Source organism: Euleptes europaea, chromosome 11 (assembly GCF_029931775.1).
Source record: "Euleptes europaea isolate rEulEur1 chromosome 11, rEulEur1.hap1, whole genome shotgun sequence".
Taxonomy (NCBI): Eukaryota; Metazoa; Chordata; class Lepidosauria; order Squamata; family Sphaerodactylidae; genus Euleptes; species Euleptes europaea.
In genome coordinates this window covers 9,122,158-9,139,700 of record NC_079322.1, presented here as the reverse complement: position 1 = coordinate 9,139,700, position 17,543 = coordinate 9,122,158, and positions in this window count along the sequence as shown.

Below are 17,543 nucleotides of genomic sequence, written 5' to 3'. Positions count from 1 at the left end.
GTGTAGTGGTTAAGAGCGGTGGTTTGGAGCAGTGGACTCTGATCTGGAGAACCAAGTTTGATTCCCCACTCCTCCACATGAGTGGTGGATGGTAATCTGGTGAACTGGATTTGTTTCCCCACTCCTGCACATGAATCCAGCTGGGTGACCTTGGGCTGGTCACACACTCTCAGCCCCACCTACCTCACAGGGTGTCTGTTGTGCGGAAGGGAAGGTGATTGTAAGCCGGTTTGATTCTTCCTTAAGTGGGAGAGAAAGTTGGCATATAAAAACCAACTCTTCTTCTTATGGAGGATGGGCTATCCATGGCTACTAGTCAAAATGGATATTAGCCATGATGCACACCTATTCTGTCTAGGATCAAAGGAGCAGGTCTATTATATTAGGTGCTGTGGAACACAGGCAGTCTAATGCTGCTGCAGTCTTGTTTGTGGGCTTCCTAGAGGTATCTGGTTGGCCGCTGGGTGAACAGACTGCTGGACTTGATGGACTTTGGTCTGATCCAGCATGGCTTTTCTTATGTCCCTACCTCCAAACTACAGCAGTCACCTCCCCTGGAGAAAAAGATGCTTCGGAGGATTGACTCTGGCATTGTATCCCACCAAGGTCCCTGTCCTCCCTAGGCTCTACCCCCAAATCTCCAGGAGTTTCCCAACCTTCTAGAACCTTAGGCAGATTATGAGAGGGAGGGCACCTTGGCCATCTTCCGGGCATGAAGTATAGGTCACTGGGTAGTTCAGAATTTCCTGCTTTGTGCAGGGGGGTTGGACTAGATGACCCTGGTGGTCCCTTCCAACTCTATGATTATATGATTCTATTATTCAACCGGGATTTGGCAACCCTTCTTTCCCCCCCCCCCATCCCCTGCCAGTGGCAAGGGGGGACCTGGCAATTGAACTCCAGAACCCTGCCCTAATACAGTTGGAAGAACTATCATCAGAACTGTTCTCACTGGGCCTTTTACCCGTCAAGTCGCTTCCGACCTATGGCGACCCTATGAATTAATGACCTCCAAAATGACCTATCATTAACAGCCTCGCTCAGGTTTTGCAGACTGAGGGCTGTGGCTTCCTTTATAGTCAAATCAATCCAACTCATATTGGGTCTTCCTCTTTTCCTGCTGTCTTCAACTTTTCCTAGCTTTATTGTCTTTGCCAGTGATTCTTGTCTTCTCATAATGGGACCAAAGTACAATAGCCTCAGATTAGTCATTTTAGCTTCTAGGAAGAGTTCAGGCTTGATTTGATCTACACATGCTTACTCAGTAGTTAAATTATGGAACCACCCCCATCTCCAGCATGAGGACACTAGGTCAACACCTGCAGCTTGCTAACTATCAGGATGCTTTACTTGCTAAGGCCAGAGGGCTAGAGAAATTATTTGCTTAGCAATATTGGTATAATCCAAAGTACTCAATCAGTAATTTACAGCCCAATCCTGTGCATGTTTGCTCAAATGTAAGTACTGCTGAGTACAGTGGACATTACCTCCAAATAAATGGGCATAGGACTGTGTATGTTACCGTAACTATCATGCCATTAAAGGTGACTGAAACTGAAACTTTGTATGTTAAAGAAAGGGGCTAACAACCTTTGAACAGAACTGACCTAAGTTGGGGGAAAGTCTGAATCAGACCAAGTTCAGATGAAAAATTAGTATAAAAGATTCTGGGTTTAGTTCAGTTTTGAACTCTGCGCTCCAAATACCAGAAGAAAGGTTACACTCTGCAGGTATTCCCACTGGCCATCCTGACCAGAACTTTGATGCCCAAGATGGTCCTCCTGGTTTTGGTAACTCTCTTGATACCAATTTTCTCAGCTGACAAACTAGGAAATCTTCCACCGGTTTTTGCGTACGAGGTGCTGTGCTGTGCCTCACATGGTTGGTTTGTTGTTTTAATAACAACTCAACAAGATCCAAAAAAACACCCCCCCTCCTGGGCCAATAGAAGTCCACTAGCAGGACAGAATGTATGCTTCATCACCCTCAGTTTCCTCATAAACTTTGAAAGTAATGCCATCAGCAAAAAGGCTTTCTTGTGCCTTTCTTTTCTGGAGATGTGAAAAGATCTGTCCCCAAGGGGGACAACCTCAGAAGTATTTTAGGGTTTTGAAGAACCAGCCAACTTGTTCTGGCTGCTTGGCAGACAGTTGAGGCACTCTGATAGCTTTACTGAGAAGGGGAAGGAAAGTGTCTCTCTGATTTAGCCTCCCTGATAAGGCTTCCTCTGAAAGCTCTCCTTTCTCTTTACCTGAGTGGGGCTAAGGAGATCTCTGAACTGTCTTCTTGATGGGGCCCTTTAATGGCTGCCAAGAAGGCATTTGGGACGGTCATCTTCTAAGAGATAAGAAGCCCTGGTTTCGGGCAACTCTCCTCTTCCCACAGGTGCAAGTTGTGTTTGTCACCCTAAATCATCCCTGTTTTCTTTTGCCATTGGGGCTCTGAGCCTCAGGGAGAACCGGCTCCCTGCAACAAGAGACTTGGTGTGGGAGTTAGTGTCTCAGTGTCTGGAGACAGCGAGCTAGAATGTGGACTGAGAAAAATGAGATCAATGAAAATGTCAACATGGTGTTCTGCAGCTGTGAAAGGGGCAAACTCCATGCTGGAGATTATTATGAAAGGAACTGAAAATAAAGCTGCCAATATGGTAACACCCCTGTATCCATCTGTGGTGTGCCCTCACGTGGAATACTATGTACAGTTCTAGTCACGGTACCTCAAAAAATACTGCACTGCAGTATTTTCCATAATACCAGAACCCAGGAGCACCTAATGAAGTTAATGGTCAACAGATTCAGGACAAACAAAAGCATCATATTTACCCAAAAGGAAGACGTCCTGGAATGTATGACATCCCATAGGTTTTTAATACTGTACCTTCTTGTAAAGTATATGTGAATGTAAGATGGCCACCTCTTTTTCTTAATGGCACACCTAGAAAAATATTTTTGGGTAAATGTACATCTTCATTCAGTAAGTTGTGGAGTTCATCGCCAATAGATGTGGTGATGGTCACCAGCATAGCTTTAAAAACAGGGTTAGCTTAATAGAGGTTAAGTCCATCAACAGGTACTAGCCATGGTTAATAAAAGGAACCTCCACATTCAGAGACAGTAAACCTTTGAATACCAGTGCTAGAAGCAATATCCTGGGATGGCCTTGTTTTGTACATCCTATTAGCAGGAGAGCCAGCCATATTGAATTGAATTGAGTATCTGAAATTGAATTGTTGTGGTTTGTGTGTTTGTTATACTTAATCCCTTTTGCTTACTACCTTGAGGTTGGCAACCCTACTGCTGCAGGGAGTGGAGACAGCCACTCCTGCAGCTTACCTCCAGTCCCACAGTGAAGGTCCTTGCACAGTAGTGACCGCTACCTCCAAAGCACCGTTTTTAAAGATCTGCACAGCCAATCAAATCTCCAATGGCCAATACACTTTACCACTGGTTGATGGTATACACATCCGTTCAACATTAGAAATACATTACAAGACTTTTGGGTGAGCCAATTCCAATGGTACACAACAATAAGTGACAATGGGCCACACAATACAGTATATCAGGTTATTGCTTTAGAGCACACCTGTTACATGTATTTCTGGATGTGTCTTTACAATAATTGTAATTGTATAAATGACCATTGAAGAAGGCCATACAGGCCGAAATGCATCTGGTTTATTATTGGTTATTAACTATGTTTTTATCATCAACTATGTTGGAAAATTAATAAGTATACACATCTATTCTTTTTATTGATTAGGCTATATATAAGGCCAAATATTTTTGTTTTTATTTCTGTGTACACTATATAATAAATATTATTATTTTGTTATACTTTGTAGTTCAACTTTAAGGTTCTGAGCTTAGTTCTGGTTGAGTTCCCCGCCCTTTCCCCCCTTTTTGTTGGTTCTATTATTTTGAGATGGGAATAGTTGTTTAGTCATTTACCATGTTGGGGACCCCTGATTTAGAGTGCGTGTATCTGCGGCTGTTGCTCCTCAATATGATCTTTCTGCCGCCATGAAATTACCAGGCAGGTACTGCCGCTCCTGCACTCCTGTACAGTACAACTGCACCAGCACTCTCTCCCGTCTGGGCAAGATCACTGAGAACCCTAGCATGAGACTTTATCAGACATTTATCCCACCCATCCTTCAAGGAACTGTGGACACATACCTGGTTCTCCCTTCCTCTATTACATGTGAGGCAGGATTATGAGAGTGCCTGGCTGAAAATAACCCCCCAAGTGAGCATTTTAAAGGCTGCAAAGGAATTTGAAGCCAGGTCTCCATAATCCTCATCTAGTAAAATGCTAAGAGTTTCAGAAAGACTCTTTCCTTAATGGAGGGAAGATCCAACCCTTGCTATACGGAAACTTGACTTTAAAGAAGAAGAGTTGGTTTTTATTTTCTCTACCACTTAAAGAAGAATCAAACCGGCTTACAATCCCTTCCCCTCCCCTCAACAGACACCCTGTGAGGTAGGTGGGGCTGAGAGAGCTCTATGAGAGCTGTGACTAGCACATCGTCGCCCAGCTGGCTTCATGTGTAGGAGTGGGGAAACCACCCCAGTTCACCAGATTAGTGTCCACTGCTCCAAACCACCGCTCTTAACCACTACACCACACTTGCTCTCTTGACACTGATGTCATCACACACAAAATCACGACTTGTTATAGAGAACAAATTAAGTCTCAGTACTGGCCTGTGAGCTCTGTAGCATCTGAACCTCTGAATCACTTACCAATGCTTTCTAGAAACCAATGTGAGCACTTGTCCCTGTGGTAATCCCATAAACAGCATCCACAGACGAGTAGTCCAAAAGAGAGTTGATTTATTAGAAAACCTACAGGTATACAGAGCTAACAGGTAAATTGGCACGAATGAGAACTACAGGCACGGCCTAAGGCCTATATGGAAGAGCATTGGTCATATCAGATAGTGGTGGAAGCCATGGCAACCACCCTCCCTACGAGAGCAGTTCCCACAGAACTTAGCGAAAGGAATTTGACAGTTAACAAGCCTGGCCTTGGGACGTACCTGGTGGAACCAAAACATACACAGTCTGGCTGTCTCAGCAGAGAGCAGGCCTGACATCCTGCTCCCCTTAAGGTCCCCCTCCCACAGTCCTGTGCATGGGTTCTGGTTTGTGAGGGTAAGCAGTATGGAATTGATGGACTAAATGGGGTGCAGAAACATCACGTGCGCACACCCATTCACCTTGTGCAGAACTGAAGTGTTTCCAATGAACCAAATACTGGAGGGAACCATGATGGAGACGCGAGTCCAGGATTTTTGCAATTTCAAAATGTTCCCCACCACCACCACCATCACCGGTGGTTCTGGAAGAGGTTCAGGATGCCACTCTGGGGAGGGAATATGCGGTTTCAGCAAACAGATATGGAACACGGGATGGATCCGTCTTAAAGAATTTGGGTGCGAGAGCTCCACAGTTACTGGGTTGATGACTCGAGAAATGGGAAAGGGTCCTACGTACTTGGCACTGAGTTTGTTACATGGGCGGTTGGAACGCAGGTTCTTGGTGGACAAGTAAACCATATCCCCCACTTTATAATCCTTCCCTGTTGAGAAATGTTTGTCAGCTTGAGCCTTGTATTTACGTTTGGCCCGTTCCAGGTTTTTAATCAGCCAGGGCCAGGTTGTTTGAATAGTGTGTATCCAGTCGGCTACACCTTCACCCCCCTCCCCTGAGACATCGTTGTGGCCAATGGGGCTGAAGTCCTGACCATACACGGCCCGGAAGGGGCTATACCCAGTGGACTGATGGACAGCATTATTGTATGAATATTCAGTAAAGGGTAACAATTCAACCCAATCATCTTGATGGTAGTTAACATAACAACGCAAGTAGCATTCTAACACAGCATTTACCCGTTCCGTCTGGCCGTCAGTTTGGGGATGGAAAGCACTAGAGAGACCTTGTTCCACCCCCACCAATTTTAGGAAAGCTTTCCAGAATTTAGCTACATAGCTACTTTCGTGGTTGCTGACCACCTTGCGTGGAAAACGATGGAGACGGAAGACATGTGACACAAAGAGGCGGGCCAGTTTTGGGGCGGACGGGATACCTGTGCAAGGGACAAGATGCACCTGTTTAGAGAACAGGTCAGTGATTACCCAAAGTACAGTTTTTCCTTCACTGAGGGGGAGATCAGTCATAAAATCCATTGCGATTACTTCCCAAGGTCTCTAATGGTTGCAATAACCCGGGGGGGTTACCTTGGGACCTTTTGACAGTAGTACATACTGGGCAACTGTGGACGAACGAGTCCACGTCAGTTCGCATGCCCGCCCACCAAAACTGTCTCCGTAACAAATGTAACGTTTTGAGAAATCCAAAGTGTCCTGCGGTCTTGGCTCCATGGACTAGCTGTAGTACTTCCTTCAGTAGTTCTTTAGGCACATACAGCTTAGAGTCTTTGTACCAAAAACCCCCACGTTCAGTCAGAGCGGTGGGGAGGGTTTGCGCAGAGAGTTCGGCTTGGCAACCGGAACGAAGTGAGTTCAAAAAAGAGTCAGTTAGACCCACCCAATCCGGCACTGTGGGCATTGTGCTGGCGGGAGGGGAAGCTGATGTCCCCAAGGGGGGTCGGATGGCTGGATCATCAGGGCGACCGGGAGCAGGCGGAGCTGGTGAAGGAGGCGAGGGGGGTGGCACGGTCGGGCCGACTGGCATGGTTGGGCTTGGAGTTCCCCCACATGCGAAGGCTGCGGCGGGAGCCGGGCTTGCAATCGAGTTTGGACTGCTAGAGTGGGCAGCAAACCTCTTTGAGCAGGAGTGAACAAGGACTCTGTGGGGCGTTCAACCTGTCGCACACAGCTTGTCTGGACTTCAGGAGTTTACCTGGTAGCAACTTCACACCACGCAGTTCTGCTATGTACAGTTTATTTACAATATCTACACAGAGTCCTTTGGCTGTTAACATTCACAGCTCTGAGCATCAGCATGCTCCGCCAGCATATATATTTCAGCAAGAGGTAACTTACATTCACTATACAGACTTATATACACATTCATGACCAATCACAGTTCACCTGAGATGAGTCATTCTGGAAATCCCCATTCCTGGCTGTACAAACTGGATCAGACCAGCATCATCACATGACTTAGCTGTCACTCTGATCAGTATGATCTGTTTAGCAAACTGCAGACTAGGCATAACTTTGACATATGTTGACACACCTCCCTAGTCAAACGTTTGTTAAACACAGCCATTTCTTCAAGTATTGAAACCTTTCAGTATTCAAACATTTAGTAAATATGTCTGCTACATTATTTTCAGAGGTACAATATTTCAGACTTATTATCCCTCTATTCACATCATCCCGTACATTTTGATACCGTATATTAATGTGCTTACTCCTAGTGCGCACTCCCTGGTCATTTGCTAATTGTTGCGCTGCAGTATTGTCACACATTATAGTTATTGGTACCGTACATTCTATTTTCAAGTCAGACAGTAATTGAATGCATCATTCTGATTGTACTAGGCAATCACTTAAAGCTGAGTATTCTGCCTCACATGTACTTGTGGAAACATGGGTTTGTTTTATTGTTTTCCACTGTACTAGGGATCCTAAAACATATAATGTAAATCCTGTTGTGGACTTGCCATCATTATGTTCACCCCAACTGGCATCACTGTAAGCCATTAATGCTGGTTATTGATCTGCTTTCAGCACTAATTTGTTGGCTATAGTTCCCTTTAAATATCTTAGAACTCTCTTTGCCGCCACCCAATCCTTCTGGTATGGACAGGCATGTTTTCTGCATAACCAGTGAACAGCAACACATATATCAGGCCTGGTCCAACATCCTATGTACAGTAGAGATCCCACTAGTGATTGATACAATCCTTTCTGTTCAAACACTTTATCATCCGGTTCCCTATTGTAACTTGTTGTCATAGGTGTTGTAACCTCATGCGCTTCACTCATATTATATTTCTCCAGCAATTCACTTATTTTAGTCTCCTGGCTTAGTTCAAACCAACCATTCTCATTTCTGGAGACTTGCACCCCTAGGTAATTCTTAATTGGGCCTAGATGTTTCATTTTAAACATTTCCTGTATGGTCTGCATAAACCATTTCAACTGTTCCTTGTTGTGGTACATTAAACATACATCATCCACAAAAAGTAATAAATAACAGGTTTGTTTACATATTTCCACTTGATTCAGACATGGATCAGACACACTCTGCTTAAACCCTTTTTTGGTTAAAGCATTTTTATACACATATTCCATGCATGTCCTGATTGCTTTAAGCCATATAATGCCTTGTGCAATTTTAACACTGTTTTGGCATTTTGACATTTGAACCCTGGTATTTGATCAAGATATAACTCTTCCTCAATAGGTGCGTTCAGATATGCAGTATCAAAATCAAAATGATCAACTAGCATTACTTCTGCTCCAGCCTTGGTTAATGCAACTCTAATTGTTTCCATGCGAATCGTGGGGGCAAATGATTCATAATAATCCTGTCCAACCACCTGCGTAAATCCCCTCGCAACTAATCTTGCCTTATATTTAACATTCCCATTTGGCAAGATTTTGAGTCTGTACAACCAACGGCAACTCAGAGTTTTCTTATCTGCCGGCAATTCAGATAAGGAAAATACTTCATTTGACACCAATGAGTTATATTCCGCCTCCATGGCTTGCAGCCAAGCATTTTTTTCTTCTGAGGCTAGACTTAACACATCATTGTAATCAGTTGGAACTTTTACAAACACATGGTTAGCAGTTACACCATACCTTTGAGGTGGAATACCTTTTGTAGATCTAGAGGACACTCTTGGCACTCCTCTCTGATCTGCACTTTGCACACTCTCAGAGTCTGCATGTATTGGTGACTGCACCTCCTGTTTCACTTCTGGCATGTTTTCAGAATCATCATTCATAGGTAACAGTACTGTGGATGGTAATTGGTTTGCATGTATCTTAGGCCAATTAGCATCCTCACAGAATGTAGCTGAACGACTGAAACTTAATGCATTTTGGTTATTTACAAAACGGTAAGATTTCATTCCTGTCTGATACCCCAGGAATGTCAACTTTTTTGCTCTTTCACCACCTTTCCTACATTGTTTCAGTGGTATATTAACCCATGCTTTACTGCCAAATATCCTGATATGATCCAAACTGGGATCTTTCCCATACAAAGCCTTGTATGGAATATTATTTGTGGCACTTGTCCAAATTCTATTTGATATATAACAAGCATTTTTTGCCGCTTCAGCCCAGAACATTTTTGGCAATCCAGTATCAAGTAGCATTGATTTTATCATTGTTTGCAGTACTCCTGCCTTTCTCTCTGCAACACCATTTTCTTGACTCATAGATACATTAGCAATTCTATGTTCAATACCTTGAGTCTTAAACCAATGAGCCATTTCACCAGACATGTACTCGCCCCCAAAATCACTTTGGAACTTACAAATTTTATGCCCTAATTGCCTTTGCACATTGTTAGCCCACATCTTTATAGTGTCACACACCTCTGACTTCTTTGCTATGGGATACACCCATGTGAACCTTGTGGCATCATCTATCAAAAGAAGAAGATATTTTCTTTTAGATATACTGTCTGGGAAAGGGCCTACCACATCACTATGAATAAGATATAGAGGAGTTTTTGTCATTCTGTCACTCCTTGGTGCAACTGGGTGTGCTTTAGATTTACTTTGCTTGCACACATCACAATCCAGATATGTTTTGCACCCTTCAACCTTCTCATTGCCCAGCAGGGCAAGAGTTTTATTCAAGGTACCCCAGCCCACATGGCCGAGTTTTCTATGTAGCAAATGTATACATTTATGGTGTGGGTTTTTATTTAACACTGTTTGTGCTTTACCTGCCATGTTCTCTAGCACATACACATTATCTTTCAAATTCCCCACTGCCATAATTTTGTCACCTTTGAGAATATTACAGCACTTATTTCTGAAAGTCACACTGAATCCAGCAGAATCTAGTGCACTTATACTTAATAAGTTTTTCTCAAGAGAGGGTATACAAAGCACATCATTGAATGTATGGTTTAAACTTCCAAACATTACACTTCCTTCACAGGAAACAGTTGCAGAACGTCCATCTGCCAAACTTACATGACCTAACGCCGATTGATGTGAGTTCATTAGTAACCTTTCCTCCCTCACAAATATTTGTGAAGCTCCTGAGTCAATTATCCAAGAGTCATTCAGGGAGTCTGGACTCACTCTCACCAGCGTAGCTTGCTGTTTGGTCACAACTTGAGTCTTTTTTCCTTCTCTGTATTTCCTTGCAGCAGGGCAAAATCTTTGAATGTGCCCCTCTTTTCCACATCTGTAACATTTCTTGACACGTAAAGCCACAGGTATAGGCTTTGTTGCTTCACAGCTGAGGCTTGTATCCTTCCTTATCTCATGCTTGGCACAGCTCCCGGTCTGGCTGACTGCCAACTCCCGTTGCGTATATCGCGCCTCTTCCTCTAACAATCTCCCTGAGATGTACTGCAAAGATAACTTTGCTGCATCCACAGATTCAAGGGCTGAGATAAGTGGGTCGAAACGCTCCGTCAGGGAACTTAAGACAATAAACACCTGGTCCTGGTCAGAAATCTGCTTTCCCCTCTGAGCCAGCAGTTGAAAATACGTGGCTAAGGTATTCAAATGAGCTCTAACACTCTCATTTGGCTCCATAGTCTTTCTATAAATCCTTCTCATCAGGGCAATAAGGGATCAGCCGTGTCTTGCACATATACAGCCTTGAGGCTATTCCAGGCATCTTTAGCTGACCCGTCTCGCCACATGCACCAACTGGTCATCAGCAACACTTAATATCAATGTGGCCAATGCCTTCTGGTCTTTTAAACTTTCCTCAGGCGTGGGAGCTTGTGGGGGAGAATCCACATACGTCCACAATGACTCACGCTTAAGATAATGCTCCATTCGCAGAGACCACACGGCATAGTTATCTGCGGTCAGTTTATCAACCAGCAGGGCAGAAGCAGCTTGCGCCATGATATCTTCTCTCACCGGCAGTAGCTGATTATCCTCCCCTGGTTCCTTCTCCGACTCTTTGTCAGAAACAACTGAACGTCTGCAGACTGTACATCAAGGTCCTCAGCGTCGCTGGCCTCTGTAGATATCCAAACCGCTCACAGCAGCAACTCACGGCAGTAGCTCACCAACTCCAATAGAACCTCCAGCTCTCAGCGCAGTCTATCTGGGCCCATAACCCTGTCGCGCACAGCTTGTCTGGACTTCAGGAGTTTACCTGGTAGCAACTTCACACCACGCAGTTCTGCTATGTACAGTTTATTTACAATATCTACACAGAGTCCTTTGGCTGTTAACATTCACAGCTCTGAGCATCAGCATGCTCCGCCAGCATATATATTTCAGCAAGAGGTAACTTACATTCACTATACAGACTTATATACACATTCATGACCAATCACAGTTCACCTGAGATGAGTCATTCTGGAAATCCCCATTCCTGGCTGTACAAACTGGATCAGACCAGCATCATCACATGACTTAGCTGTCACTCTGATCAGTATGATCTGTTTAGCAAACTGCAGACTAGGCATAACTTTGACATATGTTGACACAACCTTGTTTGGGTATTGGGGAAGTCTGGATAGAGCATCAGCCAGGACATTCTGCTTTCCTGGTACATGTTTTAATATGAAACGGAACTGAGAAAAGAAGTCCGCCCAGCGTACCTGTTTCGCGGACAGTTTACGGGCTCTCGTGAGTGCCTCCAGGTTCTTGTGATCGCTCCATACCTCAAAAGGGACTTTAGAACCTTCCAAAAACTGTCTCCACACCGTGAGGGCATGGTGGACGGCGGCCACTCCTTTTTCCCAGATCGGCCAGTTGAGCTAAGATTGCGCGAACCTCTTAGAGAAGCGCATGGATGCAGAAGACCGTCCCTCCCCTGCTGTAAAAGCGCACCCCCCATTGCCACGTCTGAGGCGTCAACCTGGACTATAAACATTTGTTCAGGATCAGGGTGTTTTAACACCGGTTTGGAGGTAAACAGTTGCTTGAGAGTATCGAAAGCGGTTTGGCACTGGGTGGTCCAATTGATTTTAGCCGAAGGCAATGTGGCTGCATTTCCCTTTCCCTTGGTTTTAAGATCAGTGATGGGGAGTGCGCCTTGAGCGAAGTTGGGGATGAACCCCCTGTAGAAGTTAGCGAACCCAAGGAATTGTTGAACCTGTTTACGGGTTGAGGGTGGTTCCCAATTGGTTACAGACTGCACCTTCTCAGGGTCCATAGTGAGACCGTGGTGTGAAATTATATAGCCCAAGAAAGTCAACTGTTTTTGGTGAAATTCGCACTTGGACACCTTAGCATAGTGCTGATCGTCTCTGAGACGTTGCAGTACTTCCCTCACCAGGGCAACGTGTTCGTCCATAGTTTTAGAGTAAATGAGAATATCATCCAAATAAACCACCACTCCTTTATATAACAAGTCATGTAGGATCTCATTAATGAATTGCATGAAGACCCCAGGGGCCCCTTTTAGTCCAAACAGCATCACTAAGAATTCATACATGCCAAAGCAACTGGAAAAGGCTGTTAGGGGCACATCCCCATCCCGGATCCTGATTCTGTAATAAGCTTCCACCAAGTCTAATTTAGTGAATATACGGCCCTCCTTTAGTTGCCCCAAAAGATCGGAGATCAGAGGAATGGGGAGGCATTGGACTGGGTGACCGCATTGAGCTTGCGAAAGTCGATGCATAATCGCAAGTCACCAGTCTTCTTGCGTACAAAGAAAGCGGGGGCCGAAGAAGGGGTGGTTGACGATTGGATGAAACCTCAAGCCAAGTTTTTGTCCAAGAATTCACGTAGCACTGTGCGTTCAGAAGCGCTCATGGGGTAAATTTTACTCTTAGGCAGTTTCCCACCCCCCACCACCTCAATAGCACAGTCCGTTTTGCGGTGGGGGGGGTAGTACATCACACTCCCGTACATCAAAAACGTCAGCAAAGTCCTGATATTCAGCAGGCAGTGGAGAGGAAGAGGGGGTGTCTGAGACTAAAGCTGAGGTTGATGGAGGTACAACAGCTACTTCGTGACGGTGTTGGTGGCAGTTAGGACCAGAGAACTGTATGGTCCCAGCCCCCCAGTCAATATACGGGCTGTGTCCCTTGAGCCAGTTTATTCCCAACACCACTTCGTATTTGATAGGGGCTATGGTGAAGGTTATTTGCTCCCAATGGTGGCCAATGCCCATCGCTACCCCACGAGTACGACGATTAACTGGCCCACCCTTAAAGTCACTGCCATCCATTTGGGCAAATTGAATGGGAGCTGACAGAGTCTCTGATTTGACTTTGAGCGCTTTGAAAGTGGCCTCATTGATTAGGGACCGGGCACACCCAGAATCTATTAGTGCTTTGACTTGTAATTGGGGGCCCTTTTTGTAGTGTTGTAACACTACGTCCACATACACGGTATCTTCGATCTCACTCACCATTACAGGAGCCTTGGGTTTTGCAGGAACAGCTGCGAGGGTCCGCGGTGTCGCTTCACTCACCGCAGACCCCGCCCGTTTTTTGACAGATCCAAAGGAGACACTAGATTCAAAGCCGGGCGGTCCCAGCTTCTGTCCTCATCCGAAGAAGGTGAGCTGTCCCCTCCCGGGACACTTATAATCTGGGACCCCAATGGGTCCTTTGGTGCAGGCTCGTTGGGTGCCTCTCCGACATGAAGCGCTGACGGCGCAGTCCGTCCCAAAGCAGCGCTACGGTTGGCCTCTTCGCTGAGTTCCAGGACAAACTGTGCTATGGCTAATTGCGCAAGTAAGCATGCGCGCACACACGCACACCCCCCCCCCAAAATTGATGCTAGATGCACTTTTATGGAAACATTACTCAAACTTTTCCCCTCCAGAAACATCAAACAAGTAAAAATATCAAAAACAGACACATACTGACAAAATATCATACTTTTAAATCACGTTCAAATTTTTGCCCACTAAAAAAAAAATAGCTTGGCTTGCACATTGCTTTCTAGCAATCAATAGTACATCAGCTAGATGGCGTACTTTATCACTGACCTGCAAATCCTACATTCAGGAAACTTTCCCTGGCATATGCAACATTAGCATGGTTATTCCCCACTCCACCCCACCCCCAGGGTAAGGCCTGTCACATGGAGCAAACACTGCATGCATGTTATGCTCGAAGATCATTTATTTCCTAGTCCTGTTCAATTTTCCCTTTCCCCGCAAGCTCACACATAAAAGGGAATGAAAATGAGGCATTAAAATGAATTGAAGAGTTCGTTGCAGCAGAAAGCAAGCTGGCTGGTGTGAAAGTGTAACTAATTGCCCCATAGCCAACACCACGCGGTTCTATTTTTGGGCAAAGCAATAGGGACACAGTCAGATGTTAACTGGAAGACACGTGTCCCAGGGCTTAGTTAGTCTGCCTGAAAGCCACAGCCTGTGTGCGGGAGTCCTGTTGCCCTCTAATCACAGAGGTATACCATTGCCTTAGAGACAGGATTGTTGCTTCACCATTCAGCTTTATGGCAAAACCAAAGAGGCAAACGTCTCTGTGGTGGCGGCTCTACAGATGATGAAGAAGAAGAGTTTGTTTTTATATGCCGACTTTCTCTACCACTTAAGGGAGAATCAAACCGGCTTACAATCACCTCCCCCTCCCCACAACAGACACCCTGTGAGGTAGGTGGGGCTGAGAGAGTGTGACCAACCAAGGTCACCCAGCTGACCTTATGTGTAGGAGTGGGGAAACCAACCCAGTTCACCAGATTAGTGTCTGCCACTCACATGGAGGAGTTAGGAATCAAACCCGGTTCTCCAGATCAGAGTCCACCTCTCCAAACCACCGCTCTTAACCACTACATCACGCTGGCTCACATTGTATCAAAGAATCAAGGCACAATCCAGTACATAAATCATTGCTATATGAATGCATTCTGTGCGCACATGCACACACATGGAGGAGATATCACCGCTTAAATTGAGTCATCCCAAGTGTACACTTTTTCAATCAGATAGTACAATGATGTATGGACACATTCTCTTCACCAAAGTACTTTATGCGGTGTTGGAGATCAGCAGATAAAGTTGTTTTTTAATGTAACTTCTTGTGCTATGAATCCCAATTCATGAAGTTCTAAGCAGGGTCAGCCCTGGTCAGTATTTGGAAGGGAGACCACCAAGGAATAACAGGATCTTGACGCAGAGGCAGGCAACGACAAACCACCTCTGAACTTCTCTTGCCTTGAAAGCCCCACGGGGTTGCCATAAGTCAGCTATGACTTGACAGCAACCCCCCCCCAAAAAAAAAACTGATATCAGAAACACTGAAGATCCTGTTGTAGGATAATTACTACATTATCCTATACAAAGTCACCTATGCACTACGCAGTAAGGAGGCGGATACTGTACAGTAGCTAGTATGTTGAAAGAAAATACAGTAGAACCAGGTTCAAATTGGCCAGCTATGAAGGTGTGCTGGTGGTTTTGGGAATATCACTGCCAGATCCACTATCTCACAAGGTTATTGGGAGGAGGAATTCTTACACAAATAATTATGTGTATGTGTTAAGTGCCATCAAGTCACTTCCGATTTATGGCAACCCTATGAATCAATGTCCTCCAAAACATCCTCTTTAACAGCCTTGCTCAGGTCTTGCAAATTGAGGGCTGTGGCTTCCTTTATCGAGTCAATCAATCTCTCATTGGTTCTTCCTCTTTTCCTGCTGCCTTCAACTTTTCCTAGCATGATTGTCTTTTCCAGTGACTCTGGAAAAGTATTATAATTATATTATAAAGCTCACTAAAAGGTAATAGAGAAATTATCGATAAAACATATTAAAAGAGCGATAAACAAGTTTTAATGGCACTCAGGTAGTGCAATTTCTTTGCAAACCTCTTTCCCTTTCACCTTCAGCCAATTACCTCCTTTAGATTCAGGACATTTCATCCAATTTTTTCCACTTGCTTAGATTTACAGTAATACACTATAGTGGTTAAGAGCAGTGTTTGGAGCAGTGGACTCTGATCTGGTGAAACAAGTTTGATTCCCTACTCTTCCACATGAGTGGTGGAGGCTAATCGGGTGAACTGGATTTGTTTCTCTACTCCTACGCATGAAGCCAGCTGGGTGACCTTGGGCTAGTCACAGCCCTACCAATCTCATAGGGTGTCTGTTGTGGGGAGGGGAAGGGAAGGTGACTGTAAGCCAGTTTGATTCTCCCTTAAGTGGTAGAGAAAGTCGGCATATAAAAACCAACTCTTCTTCTTCTACACTATGCATGAACGATGGCTTTCTGGGTCAGATAGCTCGTTTTCGTCTAACCAATACGGTTATAAAAATCAACTGAAATGTAAGGCCACAATCCAAAGAACTTTACCACTAGCTCTGAGCCAGAAGGGGCATTTGGACTCTTCTCTTGAGTGGCACTCAGTTCCTTCCCCATTTTGCATATCAAACTGCTCTTGATGCCTGGCTTTTTCGCCTTCAAGTTGCAGCTGACTTACAGTGACCCCCTGGGGTTTTTCAAGGCAAGAAACATTCAGAGGTGATTTGCCATTGCTTGCCTTCATGTAGCAACCCTGGACTTCCATTGGTGGTCTCCCATCCAAGTACTAAACAACTCTGACCCTGCTTAGCTTCCGAGATCTGGCTGGCCTGGGCCATTCAGGTCAGGGCAAATAATGCGGACGAAAGTGGGGAAAGGCGCCTTTCCTTGCAAGGAAACTCCCTTAGACTAAGGGTTCCCTGGAAAGAATGTGCTAACAGCTGCCACCACTCAGGAGACCATCCTGAGGACATCTAGGCTGATCTGCTAAGGGTTCCTTCTACAGCAGTACTAGATCACTAAAGAAATAACAAACAGGATGCAGGTTTTAGAGAATACGTTATGGGAATCAATGTAGCATCTATGCAGTCTAGCACATAGGGAAGAGATTAAGAGAAATATCCCAGAGAAATATATTGTACTAAAATTGAACTAAAATGAATATATTGGACTAAAATGGACAGTGAAGAAAGCTGATAGGAAGAAAATAGATTCCTTTGAAATGTGGTATTGGAGGAAAGTGTTATGGATTCCGTGGACTGCCAAAAAAACAAATCAATGGGTTATAGATCAAATCAAGCCTGAACTGACCCTAGAAGCTAAAATGACTAAACTGCGGCTATCGTATTTTGGTCATGCCATGAGACGACAAGAGTCACTGGAAAAGACAGTCATGCTAGGAAAAGTTGAGGGCAGCAGGAAAAGAGGAAGACCCAATGAGAGATGTATTGACTCAATAAAGGAAGCCACAGCCTTCAATTTGCAAGATCTGAGCAAGGCTGTCAAAGACAGGACATTTTGGAGGACTTTCATTCATAGGGTCGCCATGAGTCGGCACTGAACACGCACAAAACGAACCCAGAAAGTATCTTTGTAAACAGAAAGTTTATTATAAAAGAATAAAAGGAAAGAGGTGCTTGTATTCAAAAGGGGTGGAAAACAGGGCAAAGCAAAATACAATGGAAACT